The following is a 13,126-nucleotide window of genomic DNA, read 5'->3' as shown; positions in this document are numbered from 1 at the left end:
TCTCTCCTCTCCTCTCCCTCTCTCCTCTCTCTCTCTCTCTCTCTCTCTCTCTCTGTGAGTATCATTGCTTGTCTATTCTCTTTGCTCCTGCTTCAAGTGAATCTGTTTTTTGCCGTAAGCTGCCTTCGGGCCATTTTGTTGCAGGTATTAGCTGGTTTTTTGTTGCTCGTCACGTGCTAGCATTATCTTTCTGGTGCTTGCTACCTAATTAGCAGCATTTCTGTGGCAAATATCATCGCTTGTTCTAACCTAATTCTTGGCTGTTCCTGTGGAAGACGTTGATCTCAGCTGCGCATGCGCTATCGTTGCCGATCTTCTCTATCTACATGCGATTTCTTTTGAACACGTGCTATCTGAGTGACTGCTGATTGGCTGCTCGGGTTGATCTCTGCGACATCTCTTGTGATTTATACGGATCACTCTGATAGCGGATCAATACTACGGAACTCTACTTCTTTCAAGTGATTAAGCGATTGTTGATAACACATGCAGCGTACGTGTGCTAAGTGTACTAAGCAGATTGCTGGTAAATCTGCTTCATGTGCTGAGTGTCATAGAGCATTTCATCCGCGTTGTGTCAAAGCTTACGTCGGTACGAAGTCCGCTAGTGCTTGTTGTAAATTACAATTTTTAAATATGCCGGTTACTCCGAGTGAAGGATCGCCGTGTACTTTTCTCAGATCATTGTGATAAAGTATCTAACATTGTTGATGCCTCACTCGGCGGTGCACGTACGCATTCCACTACGCATGACACTGTGCATGACACTACACATGACTCTACCAATGATCTTTTGCGTCGATTGATTGAGCAGATGGAAAAATCTGATGCGAAGTTTTCTGCTTTCATGGATAAGTCAGATGCGAAGTTTTCTGCGTTTATTGACAGTCAGCAACGTACTAACAAAGAACTAAGCGATAAATTTAATCTCTTAAATCGTCTTGCTGACACTGTCGCTCAGAATCGTCAACGCATAGCTAAATTGGAGCAAGATAATGTGAAACTTATTCGTGAAATCCAAGACTTGAAATCTGCTCAGTCATTTCAGTCATTTCGAGATCTCATAGTGGAAATGAGTTGATCATTTCAGGTTTACCATCGACGTTGTCTGTTACTCCATCTGAACTCGCCAAAAATGTGCTAGAGGCATTGGACGTTCCGAACTTGTCATGCCATATTCTTGGCGTTAGAGCCGTTAAGAAAGTGCTGTCAGCTTCTTCCACAGTTGCTGCAGCTTCCAGCTCGATCATTGTCACCTTGGCCTCGAGTGCGGTTCGCGATATTGTTATTTCTAAAAAGCGGGCAAAGGGTGTACTCAGAAGGAAAGACGTATGCGGTGGTAACTCAGATTCATCACATTTACGTCAATGAGTTGTTATCCAATTATGACATATTACAACGGGCTAAGAGTATTGCTAAGGAGAGGTCGTATAAGTATGTCTGGATAAGAAACGGCCAGATATGTGTTAAATATACCGATGGTGAACCTGTTATCCATATTGATTCCGACACTGATCTTGCTAAGCTTGTCTATCGTTCGGCATAATGCATCATGTAGATTTTCTTATCCGTATTGCTCAATTTAACGCTAATTCACTTTATGGACATATCGACATGCTTGCACATGGAATTGAATAACATCAGTTTTGGTATAGGGTTTCTAATGCTTTCTTACCTTATTATTAGTTTGTAGATTGCGATGCGTTTTAGTTCTTAATTTTATATTCACTATTTAGTTCGCTTAGTATTACTTGCTTCTCATATTCTATTTTCATTGTACTTATTATTACTTAAGTTGCGTTAGTTCTTAGTTTTTATAGTGTACATTATTGAAACTGGTTATATTTTATTGCGTCATACTCTACATCCTATCAATTGTTTTTATGCTGGATCATTGGTTGCTCGTCTTATGAGAGAGAGCATGCACATGCTTTGTATTTACAGTACTGTACTTTTCTATCAAACTCACATCAACTTCTGTCTTTTATATTTCGCTCTTGTTTACATTATGTGTATCTTTGTATTATTCATCATTTGCCTAAAGTATTTAGACTATGGCATAAATAAATATCAATCAATCAATCAATCAATCTCTCCCTCTCTCCCTCTCTCCCTCTCTCCCTCTCTCCATCTCTCTCTCTACGACATGTGCGACGTGTGTGAGCGTGCTTCTCATAATTGTTGAGATTTGAGTGGGAAGTACTGGTTTCTTAATTTTGAAACTTGCGTCACATGTGAAGGTACGGACGCTGTGCTGGTGAGAGTGTTGTCTTGTGGCAAAGCAGTCATTGATGGATAATAATTGTGAAATTAGACTCTTGCATGGAATATGGCGGTTGGTGCCTGCTGATTCGGCTTAATTTGGGAGGAGACGGTGACACGTGACGATATCGTGTTGACGGTGGCGTGTTGTGGTATTTCATTTTCCTTGGAACTTTTAGAAGTCGATAAAGAGGAATTTGTAGTTATCACAGGATAATGAGCAATAATGGAGAAGCAGGTGATATGTAGGCAATGTAGGAAAGAAATAAAGACGCAGTTGGTAAAATGCATACCTTGTGATAAAATATTTCATCCGAGTTGCCATAAATTACATAAAGTATATGATTCTGCTAATGAGTTGGTCTCCTGTCCTGCTAAATATGAGATATTTACCGTAAAAAATACTCATACTGGGGAAGCGAGTTCGGTGAAAGAACGTAAATCATCGAATACAGAGGATAATTTAGCAGGATCCAGCATGGAAACTAAAGTAGATTGGTTGGTGAGAAAAGTTAATGATGAAATGATTCATAAAAGTGAAATAAAGAGTATAATAACAAGCATAGTTAGAGAAGAATTAGAAGGTTACAGGAAAGAACTGGAAGAAATGAAGAAGATGTGGAGTGTAATGTTATCTGGAAATGCCTCACGTAGTTACTGCAAAGCGGTCAAAGAGAAGAAAAAGGAAAATGTTATCATAATAAAACCGAAGGAGCAACAAGAGAGTGAGAAAACAAAAAAAGTGGTTAAGGAGAACATTGATATTAAAAATATGGCAGTAGGTGTATCAAAGCTGAGAAAAGGAGGAAAGGGAGCACTCATTCTAGGATGTGAAAGTGAGCAAGAATTAAAACAATTAAAATCAACTGCTATGAGTAAATTAGGTGATAAGTACCAAATAATAGAGCCGAGGGGTGCTCAGCCGAAATTAAAAATTTTCAATTTGGATGAAGAAGAATTAAATTGTGACGAGGGTCAAATAATAGATATGATAATAAAGCAAAATCATTTGAATGAAGAAAGAAGAGGATTTTATATTAAAATTGTGAAGAAGATAGGTAGAAGAGGACAAAATGGAAATACTAATACGACCAGAGCTAAAAGGGAAGATGGTATGCTGATAGTTGAAGTTGATGAGATAACACATATGGAAATGTTAAAAAATGAGAAAATAAATATTGGATGGAGGAAATGTCATGTTGCTAACTATGTTAACGTAAAAAGATGTTTCAATTGTTGGGGATTTTACCACATAGCGAAAAATTGTACGCGACCGGTAACATGTTCGAAATATGCAGGGGATCATAAGGATGATGATTGTAAAGTCAAGAAAGAAAAATGTGTGAATTGTATGTATAAGAATAAAACCTACAATTTAAAAATAAATGAAGAACATGGTGCTTTGAGTAGAGAATGTCCGACACTTAAGAAATTACTAGAAGAAGAAAAAAAGAAAATTCGATGGAAGAATGATGAATAGCAACGAAATAAAGGTGAAGAAATAATGTATATAAATGCGCAAAGCTTAATGTTACATAAAGATGAGATCTTCCATCAAATAATGGTGACAAAAAACCCAGCGATAGTGGCGTTGTCGGAGACAAGAGTAGATGACAGCATAGAAGATTTTGAGATAAATATGAGAGGTTACAGTCAAGTGAGGTGTGATGCTGAGAATAGATATACAGGAGGAGTTGTTGTTTATATTAGAAATGACATTAAATATGAAGCTGTAATGGTGCACAAGATCATAGGTAACTGTTGATGTGTTGTAATAAAGGTATACGAAAGATGGTACAAGGGTACAATTGTAGCAGTGTACCATTCACCTAGTGCACCAGATGGCATTTTTATAAAGTTTATTGAGGACCTAATTGAAGATATAATTGTAAAAGAGGAGTGTATAGTAATAGGAGACTTTAACATAGATTTAACACTAGATGCGTTTTATTCAAATAAATTAAAAAATTCTATGTTATGTCTAGGACTGAAACAGTATGTTGATCAACCAACAAGGGTGACAATTAATAGTTGTACACTTATAGATTTAGTCTTTGCGAGCGTGGATTTGAGTGAGTGTGTAACTGTAGTAGAAAATCCGAAAATTACGGATCATGCATGGGTAAAAATTGAATTTAAGGCGGACCAAATTGTAAACTGTTATAAAGAATTTAGGGGAAGAGCATACAAAAGGATGAATATAAAGAATTTTGTTAATGAATTGCAGCGGAGCATGGGTGACAACTGGAAATTAGATATAAATGATAGGGCGAGTACTTTTGTTAAAAATATAGTGGCGGCGTTAGATACTGTTGCGCCGGAAAGAACTTTTAAAATACCAAAGGTATGGGAAGGGAAAATATGGTTTACGGAGGATTTAAAATGGGCGTCAATTGTTAGAGATAGGGCATACGGAAAAGCAGTTTATACGGGACTAGAGCAGGATTGGCGGCGGTATAAAATTGAAAGGAACAAAGTTGTTAAACTTATAAAAGATAGGAAAAAGCAATATTATGAAAATATGATCGATGACAATAAGTCAGATTCAAAAAGAATGTGGAAGATATTAAAAGAAATATTGAAAGGTGAAGTTATGGATGTAAAAATTGCTGATAGGATAGATTTTGAAGGTGTTATCACTAATGAGGGTATAAATATGGCAGACAAGTTCAATGAATATTATATTAATAGTATTGGTAACATTATAAATAGTATTAGGCAAGTAGAGGATCAAAGGAGTAATATGGGAACAATATATGATGTTGAAAATAAAAAAGTATTAGAATATTTTAATCCTTATTAATGCGAGTGAATTGGGAAGGATCGTGATGAATCTTCCGGCTAAGAAAGGGACTGAGGAAGGAATAAGTGTTGATGTGTTGAAAGCAGCTTTTTGTGAAATTAAAAATGAATTTACAGATATAATAAATAAGTCACTAGATATGGGTGTATGTCCAGATGGCTGGAAGACGTCTACGATAATTCCAATTCCAAAAATTAAAAAACCGAGAAAAGCTAGTGATTATAGGCCAATCAACGTTCTGCCAGTTTATGAGAAGGTTTTAGAATTAGTGGTTAAAGATCAAATAGAAAAATACCTAGAGGCAAATAATGTGCTCACGGAACACCAATCTGGATTTAGAAAATCATATTCATGTGAGACGGCAATACAAGGAACAATAGATGAATGGAAATTGGAGATTGCTGAAGGGAAAATGGTGGGAGTAATATTTATGGATTTAAAAAGAGCATTTGAAACTGTAGATAGAAGAAGGTTATTAAAAAAATTGTATCAGATTGGGATAAGGGGTAAGGTCTGGGATTGGTTAAAGTCATATTTAAATAACAGAACACAAAAAGTTAGATTCAATGGTCAGTATTCCAAACCAATGGTAATAGACCATGGTGTTCCGCAGGGATCGGTGTTAGGTCCGTTGCTTTTTATATTGTATATTAATGATATAATTAACGCATGTCCGATGGGAAGTAATGTGAAATTGTTTGCGGATGATACGTTGATCTATGTAATAGGAGAATCTAGTGAGGAACTTAATAGAAAGATGAATGATGTATTTTATAAGATAGAAGAATGGATGAACCTAAATAAACTAAAGTTAAATGCAGAAAAAACAAAGTACATGATTGTTCGGAGCAGTAGAAAGGAAGTTAGAGGACAGATAAGAATAGCATGTATGAATGGTGATGTGTTGGAACGCGTGGAAGTAATAAAATATTTAGGTGTAATGATTGACAGTAAACTCACTTTTGCTGAACAGTGTGAGTATATGTTAAAAAAGATATGTAAGAAAACTAGTTTTTTGAATAGAATAGGTCACTACCTGACGCCGTACAATAGACAAATAGTGTATAAGGCGATTATTGCACCGCATTTTGAATATTGTGCAACAGTGATTGTGTGTGTGTGTGGGGGGATGGGCGAGACGCAAATTAAGAAACAACAAGTGGCGCAGAACAGAGCTATGCGAGTAGTCTTGCAGTGTAAAAGGAATACCAGAGTGGAACATATGCTGGAAGCCTTACAATATATGTCAATAAGACAGAGAATATATTATAATACATGTATATTTATGTTCAAGATATTAAGAGGTTATCTACCACATATGTTGAAAAATAGGCTAGATTTAGTAGGTGAAGGTAATCAGATGGAGACGAGACAAAAGGGCAATATAGCTGTACAGTTGCGCAAAACGTGTGAGGCACAAAGGAGTGTTTTTTATAAAGGTATTAAAATGTATAATGATTTACCTGCAGAGGTAAAGCAATGTGATAGAGTAGATAAATTTAAGAGAATGTTGAAAGATTATATTGCACATAATGTTGCGAGATTGTAGTGTGATGTATATTTTATGTAATTTTATGTATATAAATAGCCGAGAAGGCTAATAAAGATCAATCAATCAATCAATCTCTCCCTCTCTCCCTCTCTCCCTCTCTCCCACAAAAATACTGCAGTTTATATATATAAAATAAGATACGTGCGCTCTAGGGAATACATGTAAGAACAATATCGTGCAATTAAAATTAAGATTGAAAGCCTAGAAAAAAAGTTGTATATATTTAACTTTTATATGTGCAAAAGCACATTCAGGTTGATAGGATAAGTAGTATTGCGTGTAGCGAGAGGTGGCGCAGCAATCGGACAAGGACAGATATCTATAGTTAGACAAGGACAGATATAGAGAAAACAGGATTAGAAATGTTGATATTATCGACATCGAGGAAGTTCGGCCTTTGCTATAGGATCCCCTTAAGATCTACAAAATATACTACCAGCTTTCCTCCTTTCTTCTCCAGGCTCCTATTTACCAAAAAGTTCAATACATAGATGTTATCTATAGTCCCCCTTCCCCTCCTAAACCCTGTTTGGTTCTGTGGTATTATCCTCTTCGTCTCCAGCTCCTCCCTCAACCTCTCTGCCAGAATTGCAGTGTACACCTTATATAGCAACGACATTATTGTCACCCCCCTATACTCCTCCGCCCTTTTGCCCTTCCCTTTTTTTAAGATTGGCGCGATTATTCCCACCTTCCATTTCTCCGGCCAACCTCCTCCCTTCCACACCCTGTTGATGAACCTCCCAACTCTCTAATTTCTTTCCACCGTGCTTCCACACCTCGTTTGGAATTCCATCTAACCTCATTGTCTTACCATCCTTCAACTTCCTTATTACCCTTCTCATTTTTTCTAAGCTTATCTCCCCCTCTTTCTCCCTCTTTTCACCTTCTCTCACCTCCTCTTTCTCTCTTACCACCCTCTCCTCTACCCCTCCCAACAACCTCATAAAATGCTCTTTCCACTCCTCTTCCCCTATTCCTTCCTCCATCCCCCTTCTTTTTCTCCTCTCTCTGTTAACTATCTCCCATACCTTCAATAGTCTTTGTGCAATACCCCCTCTCCGTGGTCACTAAGAGGTCCCCGCAATTGAGGGTGTTTCTTTATGTTTTCGATGGTGGGGAACTCAATTCTATTGTTTTTTTTTCACCTAGCTCCGCGCAGTTATTTGTTAATAACAATTTTATGTTGAAAAATTTATTTTTAGAAGAGATAATGCGAATTACAAAAAAATGTGTTGAACAAAAGTTTTCCCTCTCTTCCTAACGAAGAAGTACGTTTTTGAATTTTTCAAATCCGACGAGTAGTTTCGGAGATACGAGCAACAGAGCGACAGGCGAAATAACAATTTTATGTTGAAAAATCAAAAACGTACTTCTTTGTTAGAAAGAAAGGGAAAACTTTTGTTCAACACATTTTTTTGTAACTCGCATTGTCTCTTCTCTAAAAATAGATTTTTTAACATAAAATTGTTATCCCGCCTGTCGCTCTGTTGCTCGTATCTCCGAAACTACCCGTCGGATTTGAAAAATTCAAAAACGTACTTTGTTAGGAAGAGAGGGAAAACTTTTGTTCAACACATTGTTTTGTAACTCGCATTGTATCTTCTAAAAATGGATTTTTTAACATAAAATTGTTATTAACAAATAACTGAGCGGAGCTAGGTGAAAAAAGCCAATAGAATTGAATTCCCCACCCCCGAAAACATAAAGAAACACCCTCAAATTGCGGGAACCTCTTAGTGACCATGGGGAGGGGTATTGCGCAAAGACTACGACTCCCGCTTCGCTTCCTCTGCCTTTCTCTCCCACCTTCTATTCTCTTCCTCTTTCTTCCTCTTACACAACTCTTTAAATTCTTTCTTTCTTTCCTTGTATTTTCTGTCATCTCTTTCCTTCCTCCACTCCCTAAGTTCTCTTCTTGCCTCCTTCTTCAATTCTGCACATTCTCCATCTCACCACTCAACCTTCTCCCTCCTACTTTCCTTCGACCCTTCTTCTGCCCTTTTTATCGCCTTTACTATTCTTAACTCCATTTCCTCCCATTCCTTGTTTAACTCTCCTCCGGTCTCCTCTACTTCTCCTATTCTTTCTCTGAATGCATTGCCTCCTTCCTCATTCCAAACTCCCCTGCTTCTTTTTTTCAACCTCCCTCCGTCTTTTCCTTCCCCCTCCCTTTTCAGCACCACTTCTAATATGGGTGATCCGAATCCACTTTATATCCCCCACCGTCAAGCTCACTACCCTCTTCCTTACTTCTCCCTCCCCAATTACATAGTCAATAACAGTGGGCCCCCTTCCTCCCGTAAATGTAAACTTCTCTTTGTCTTCTCTCATGTTCCCATTAAATATTTCCCAACCTCTCTTCTCAATACAATTCACCAGCAGCCTCCCCCCTCTATCTATCTTTTTATCCTTAGATTTTCTTCCTTTCTCCATTTCTCCTCCTTTTTCTTGCTCTTCCTCTTCAATCCCTCTCCTTCCCTTCCTGTCCTAGCGTTAAAATCTCCCCCAATTACCGTGTACATTCCTCTCTCTTTCCTTTCCATTATCTATCTTAGTTCCTGCAGAGTCCCCTCCTTCTTTGCATACACCCCTACTATTCTCCAACTCTCCTTTTATTCTTACCCTCCTTACCACCAGACCCTCCCTTTCCATTTCTATTTCCGTTCCCTTCTTCTTTAAACCTTTTCTTATCCCCATTAACATCTCTCCTATCGCTCTCCCTTTTTTATTTTTTCTCTTAGCCCATTAAACCCCCCATTCGTAACCTCCTGGCAATCTACTCCTCACTCTTTCCCAACCCTTTTCTCCTATCCACGTCTCCACCAAGACTAGCACATCTCCCTTCTTCAGCCCTTCTCAGAATTCTTTATCTTTGTTTTCTAGTCCTGCCACATTCCAAAATACCACCCTTCAATCCGTTTTTCTCCCTCCCTCTCCATCCCCTATTACTTCCGTCTTTTTACCCTTTACCTCCTCCCCTACATCTTTCACCCCTCCTTCCTCCGAGTTTTCTCTTTCCCTCCTCTTCAACCACTCCCATCCCCCCTTCCTCCTCTAACCTCCTCTCTCTTCTTATATTTCTCCTTTCGTCCTTTAATACTCCTTCCTCCTCATACCACATCCACCATATATTCTCTATCCTTATCCTCCTTGATTTAATCCAAACCCTCCTTCCCTCCCTTTCCTCTTTTCTCGCTATTGCCCCCAACCTCCACTTCACCTTTCTTTCCACCCACGTCAGAGATCCTCCGTGATTCTTTCCTTTCTACCCTTCAAACTCTTCTTTTTCTCCATCACCTCCCACTTTTGCTCCTCACTTTCCAATTTCAATAATACCATCTCTTTTCCCTTCTCAGTATCTCTCCCCTCCTAATCTCTTTACCTCGATTACCTTTGTTTTTGCATCTATGTCCTCCAATAACTTTTTTGCCTCTTCCCTCCTTCTGCCCTCTCTTACTTCCAACCCCCTTATCACAATATTCCTCCTCTTTTCTTCCTTCTCCTTCCTTTCCAGTCTTCTCTCTACTTCTCTAATCCTTCCCTCTGCTCCCTCCCTTTCGATTCCCTCCTCCACCTTTTTCTCCTTCTTTTTCTCCCCTACTTTCTCCTCCAATCTTTTTAATCTTTCTTCTGCTTTTTCTTATCCTTTCTTAATTCCTCCCTCTCCTCTCTCCATTTCTTCGCCTGATCCCTAAATTCCTTTCTCAGTTCTTCCATCTCTTCCCTCATTCTCATTCCCTATTCCTTGAATCCCTCCCTTAGCTCCCCCATCATGTTCTTGAAATCCTCTCTCATCTCTCTTATCATCTCCCTCAGCTCCTTCTCCCCTGTCTCTATATCTACCTTAATCGGTGACCTCTCCGTTTTCTTGCTTCTCTTAAAAATTTCTCCCCCACCCCCGCTTTTATCCAATTCCTCTCTCTCCCTTTTCCACAAATTATCTAAATTTCCCATACTTTCCACTTCTACCCCTTTCCTTCACTCTATTTATAATCCCTATCTTTCCCTCCGTCTCGCTTTTTTTCTCATCGCTCATCTCAGCCTGCTCTTCAACTCGCTTCTCTCTCTATGTTCGCTCCACTCTGTGCCCGACCGCGCGCTGCCGCACTGTCGCGGCTCTCTCCCGTCGCCTTTCTATACTAACTTTTATCCGTGCCGTAACCATCTCCTGCCCCTCGCCACTTTTCTTCCCTTTATCCCTTATTACCTGCTCCTCCCCTTATCCTTTCTTTCACCTCCTCACTCTCTCACCTGCATTCTCTCTCACTCACTCGCTTTCGTCTTCGTTACCCTTTTCTATTCTACCCTTTCTAGACAACGATAACCTTGCTCGCTCACACACCTGTCACTCTCGCTTGCACTGGAAACGGAAATCCCCATTGTCCATTAAATGTCTGGATAAGGTATTGTTAGATACTTGTTTCCTACAGTATACGATAAAGCCTGGTGGCCCATATCTTAACAGGTATTTGGTTTAGGACCCATGTTTACTAGACACTTTCTTCTTATTTTGATGAATACTACCTGCTCTCAAATTATGTAACAGGATGTTTTTTAAAAACATCCTGTATACATATACATGGATCTAAGAATTACATGAACGGAGCATACGCTGCCGATAAGAACAAGGGAAGTACAAGTTTAGCGGTAAGGGGAGATCAGGCGTAGATCGAGTCATTTTGATTGGACAGTGATTACGTAACTTTTCCCGTAGGGCAGAAACGTGAAAAACGAAAAGTTTCATGTAACTACCTCTTTCTATTAGTGTTAAAAAATAGAACATGAAATTTTTCGCCTTTCACGTTTCCGATCTAGGGATAAATTTACATGATCGCTACCCTGAAGGCTTTTTTTACGGGAGGAGGTGAAACTGCCTAATGCTTGCAGCCTCGGGAAGGATTTATGCAAGCCGTATACTCCGGGGGCCGGCCACCCGGGGATATGTGGGGCTCGCACCCACTAAAAACACCGCCTTAGTTCCCTCCCTAGGCTTAAACGGAAGAGACAGGAACCGCAAAATAACATTGCCTCAACCCAACTCCGAAAACGGCTCCTGCATCAACGCCCATCCACCTAGTCTTTCCGAAAACAACTTGTTCGGAACACGACCCGTCCTCGTCCCTATTCCACGCATCAGACCACATTCGTGCCTAATCCTCCAGCCAAGTATTGACCGGACGATCGCCTCCAGAGAGCGCCGCCGCAGCACACGGAAATCGCGACACTGCATCCCCTTTATCGGCTACGACACAGATGCGCATCCAAGCGCACTATGGGGGCAAGACACGCGCGCACGGGAGTTCCACCAAACCAGGACCCACGCGCACCCCACTCATAGACAGGCGCCATCCAAACGCCCACCCGATTCTACCCCTCTCATATCAGTACTCCGCCCTCCCACGCGCAAGCACCGATCCCCATGGAGATGTAGATAGCTCACCAAATCACCCCACAGTCGGGAATGTTTGCCTTTAGACGATCGATTGGCAAATACCAATCGATCGACTGCCTCCGGTCCAATGCCATGCCAACCCTGAAGGCCTATTACGTATCTTGAAACTAGGTAAAAATGCGAAAAGTGAGAGAATTTACTAAAGTATCTGTTAGAATATAAGTATAATATTTGCGCGCTTCTGTTCGGTGGATCCGCGAGTCGACCGATGGTGCCATCTGCACGACCGATCATTGCGGCGCTGCGCGACCAATTGCTCCTTCCGGTTCCAATTGTGCTCTCGCGCCTCGTGGTCGCGTTGTCGCTACCACTCGTCTTTCGCACCTCTATGAAGCTAGCCAACAGAAATTACTAAAGTTGATAATTTTTAATTTTTTTAAGTGTATTTTGTTTGTAAATCGTTTGTGATTGATTGTGAGTCAGTTTTTAACGTTTGTGACCAATTAGTTTGTAATTAACAATTTTATTTTAACAAGACTTATACTTATACCGAGTTATCGATTTGTGTAACAAATAAACGTTTGCATTTACAATCGGCGTTCTTTAAGACACGATCCTAAACTGTTCGGCAGTATCTACGATTTCATTGGTCGAAATCTAGTAAATCTGTTCACTTTCCCAGACAGCACAGGATATCCTATGGATGTCCATTTCTTGTCGGGATATCCATGGACCTTATAAAGCTATCCATAGGATATACCTTTGTGGACACTTTAGGGATATCCCAAAATGGACAAGTTTGTATGTCCATATGCTATCCTTCTATGCCAACGCCATCTGCATGTAATTCCGATCGCGATCTCTTTCTGCTTACCTTCTATTCTGTGGCCGGGGTCTGTGATCTCACGTTCTCAGTGTTCTCACGCCAAATACGTTTATATCAAAGGTAATCCTTTTTCATTTTTACATATAAAAATTGTATTATGTGCCGTTGGCTTTATATCGTAAATGATATAAGAGAGTAACCTATTAAAACCTATATATTTGCTATGCAGCTTTCATAATCAATAAGATCGAATAACCTAACCTCAATCATGGCATGAGACAATTACTG

The 13,126-nt window shown here is 39.7% G+C and overlaps 1 pseudogene; it reads left to right on the top strand.

Moving 5' to 3' along the window:
* The first annotated feature begins 43 nt into the window (after positions 1 to 43).
* LOC139785824 (uncharacterized) lies at positions 44 to 7,938 on the top strand (annotated as a pseudogene).
* Positions 7,939 to 13,126: the final 5,188 nt, after the last annotated feature.

This window comes from Temnothorax nylanderi, unplaced genomic scaffold, assembly GCF_030848795.1.
Source record: "Temnothorax nylanderi isolate EJ_2023f unplaced genomic scaffold, tnyl_v1.0 TNYL_tig0893_pilon, whole genome shotgun sequence".
NCBI lineage: Eukaryota > Metazoa > Arthropoda > Insecta > Hymenoptera > Formicidae > Temnothorax > Temnothorax nylanderi.
This window is presented reverse-complemented; position numbering and strand designations above follow the sequence as displayed.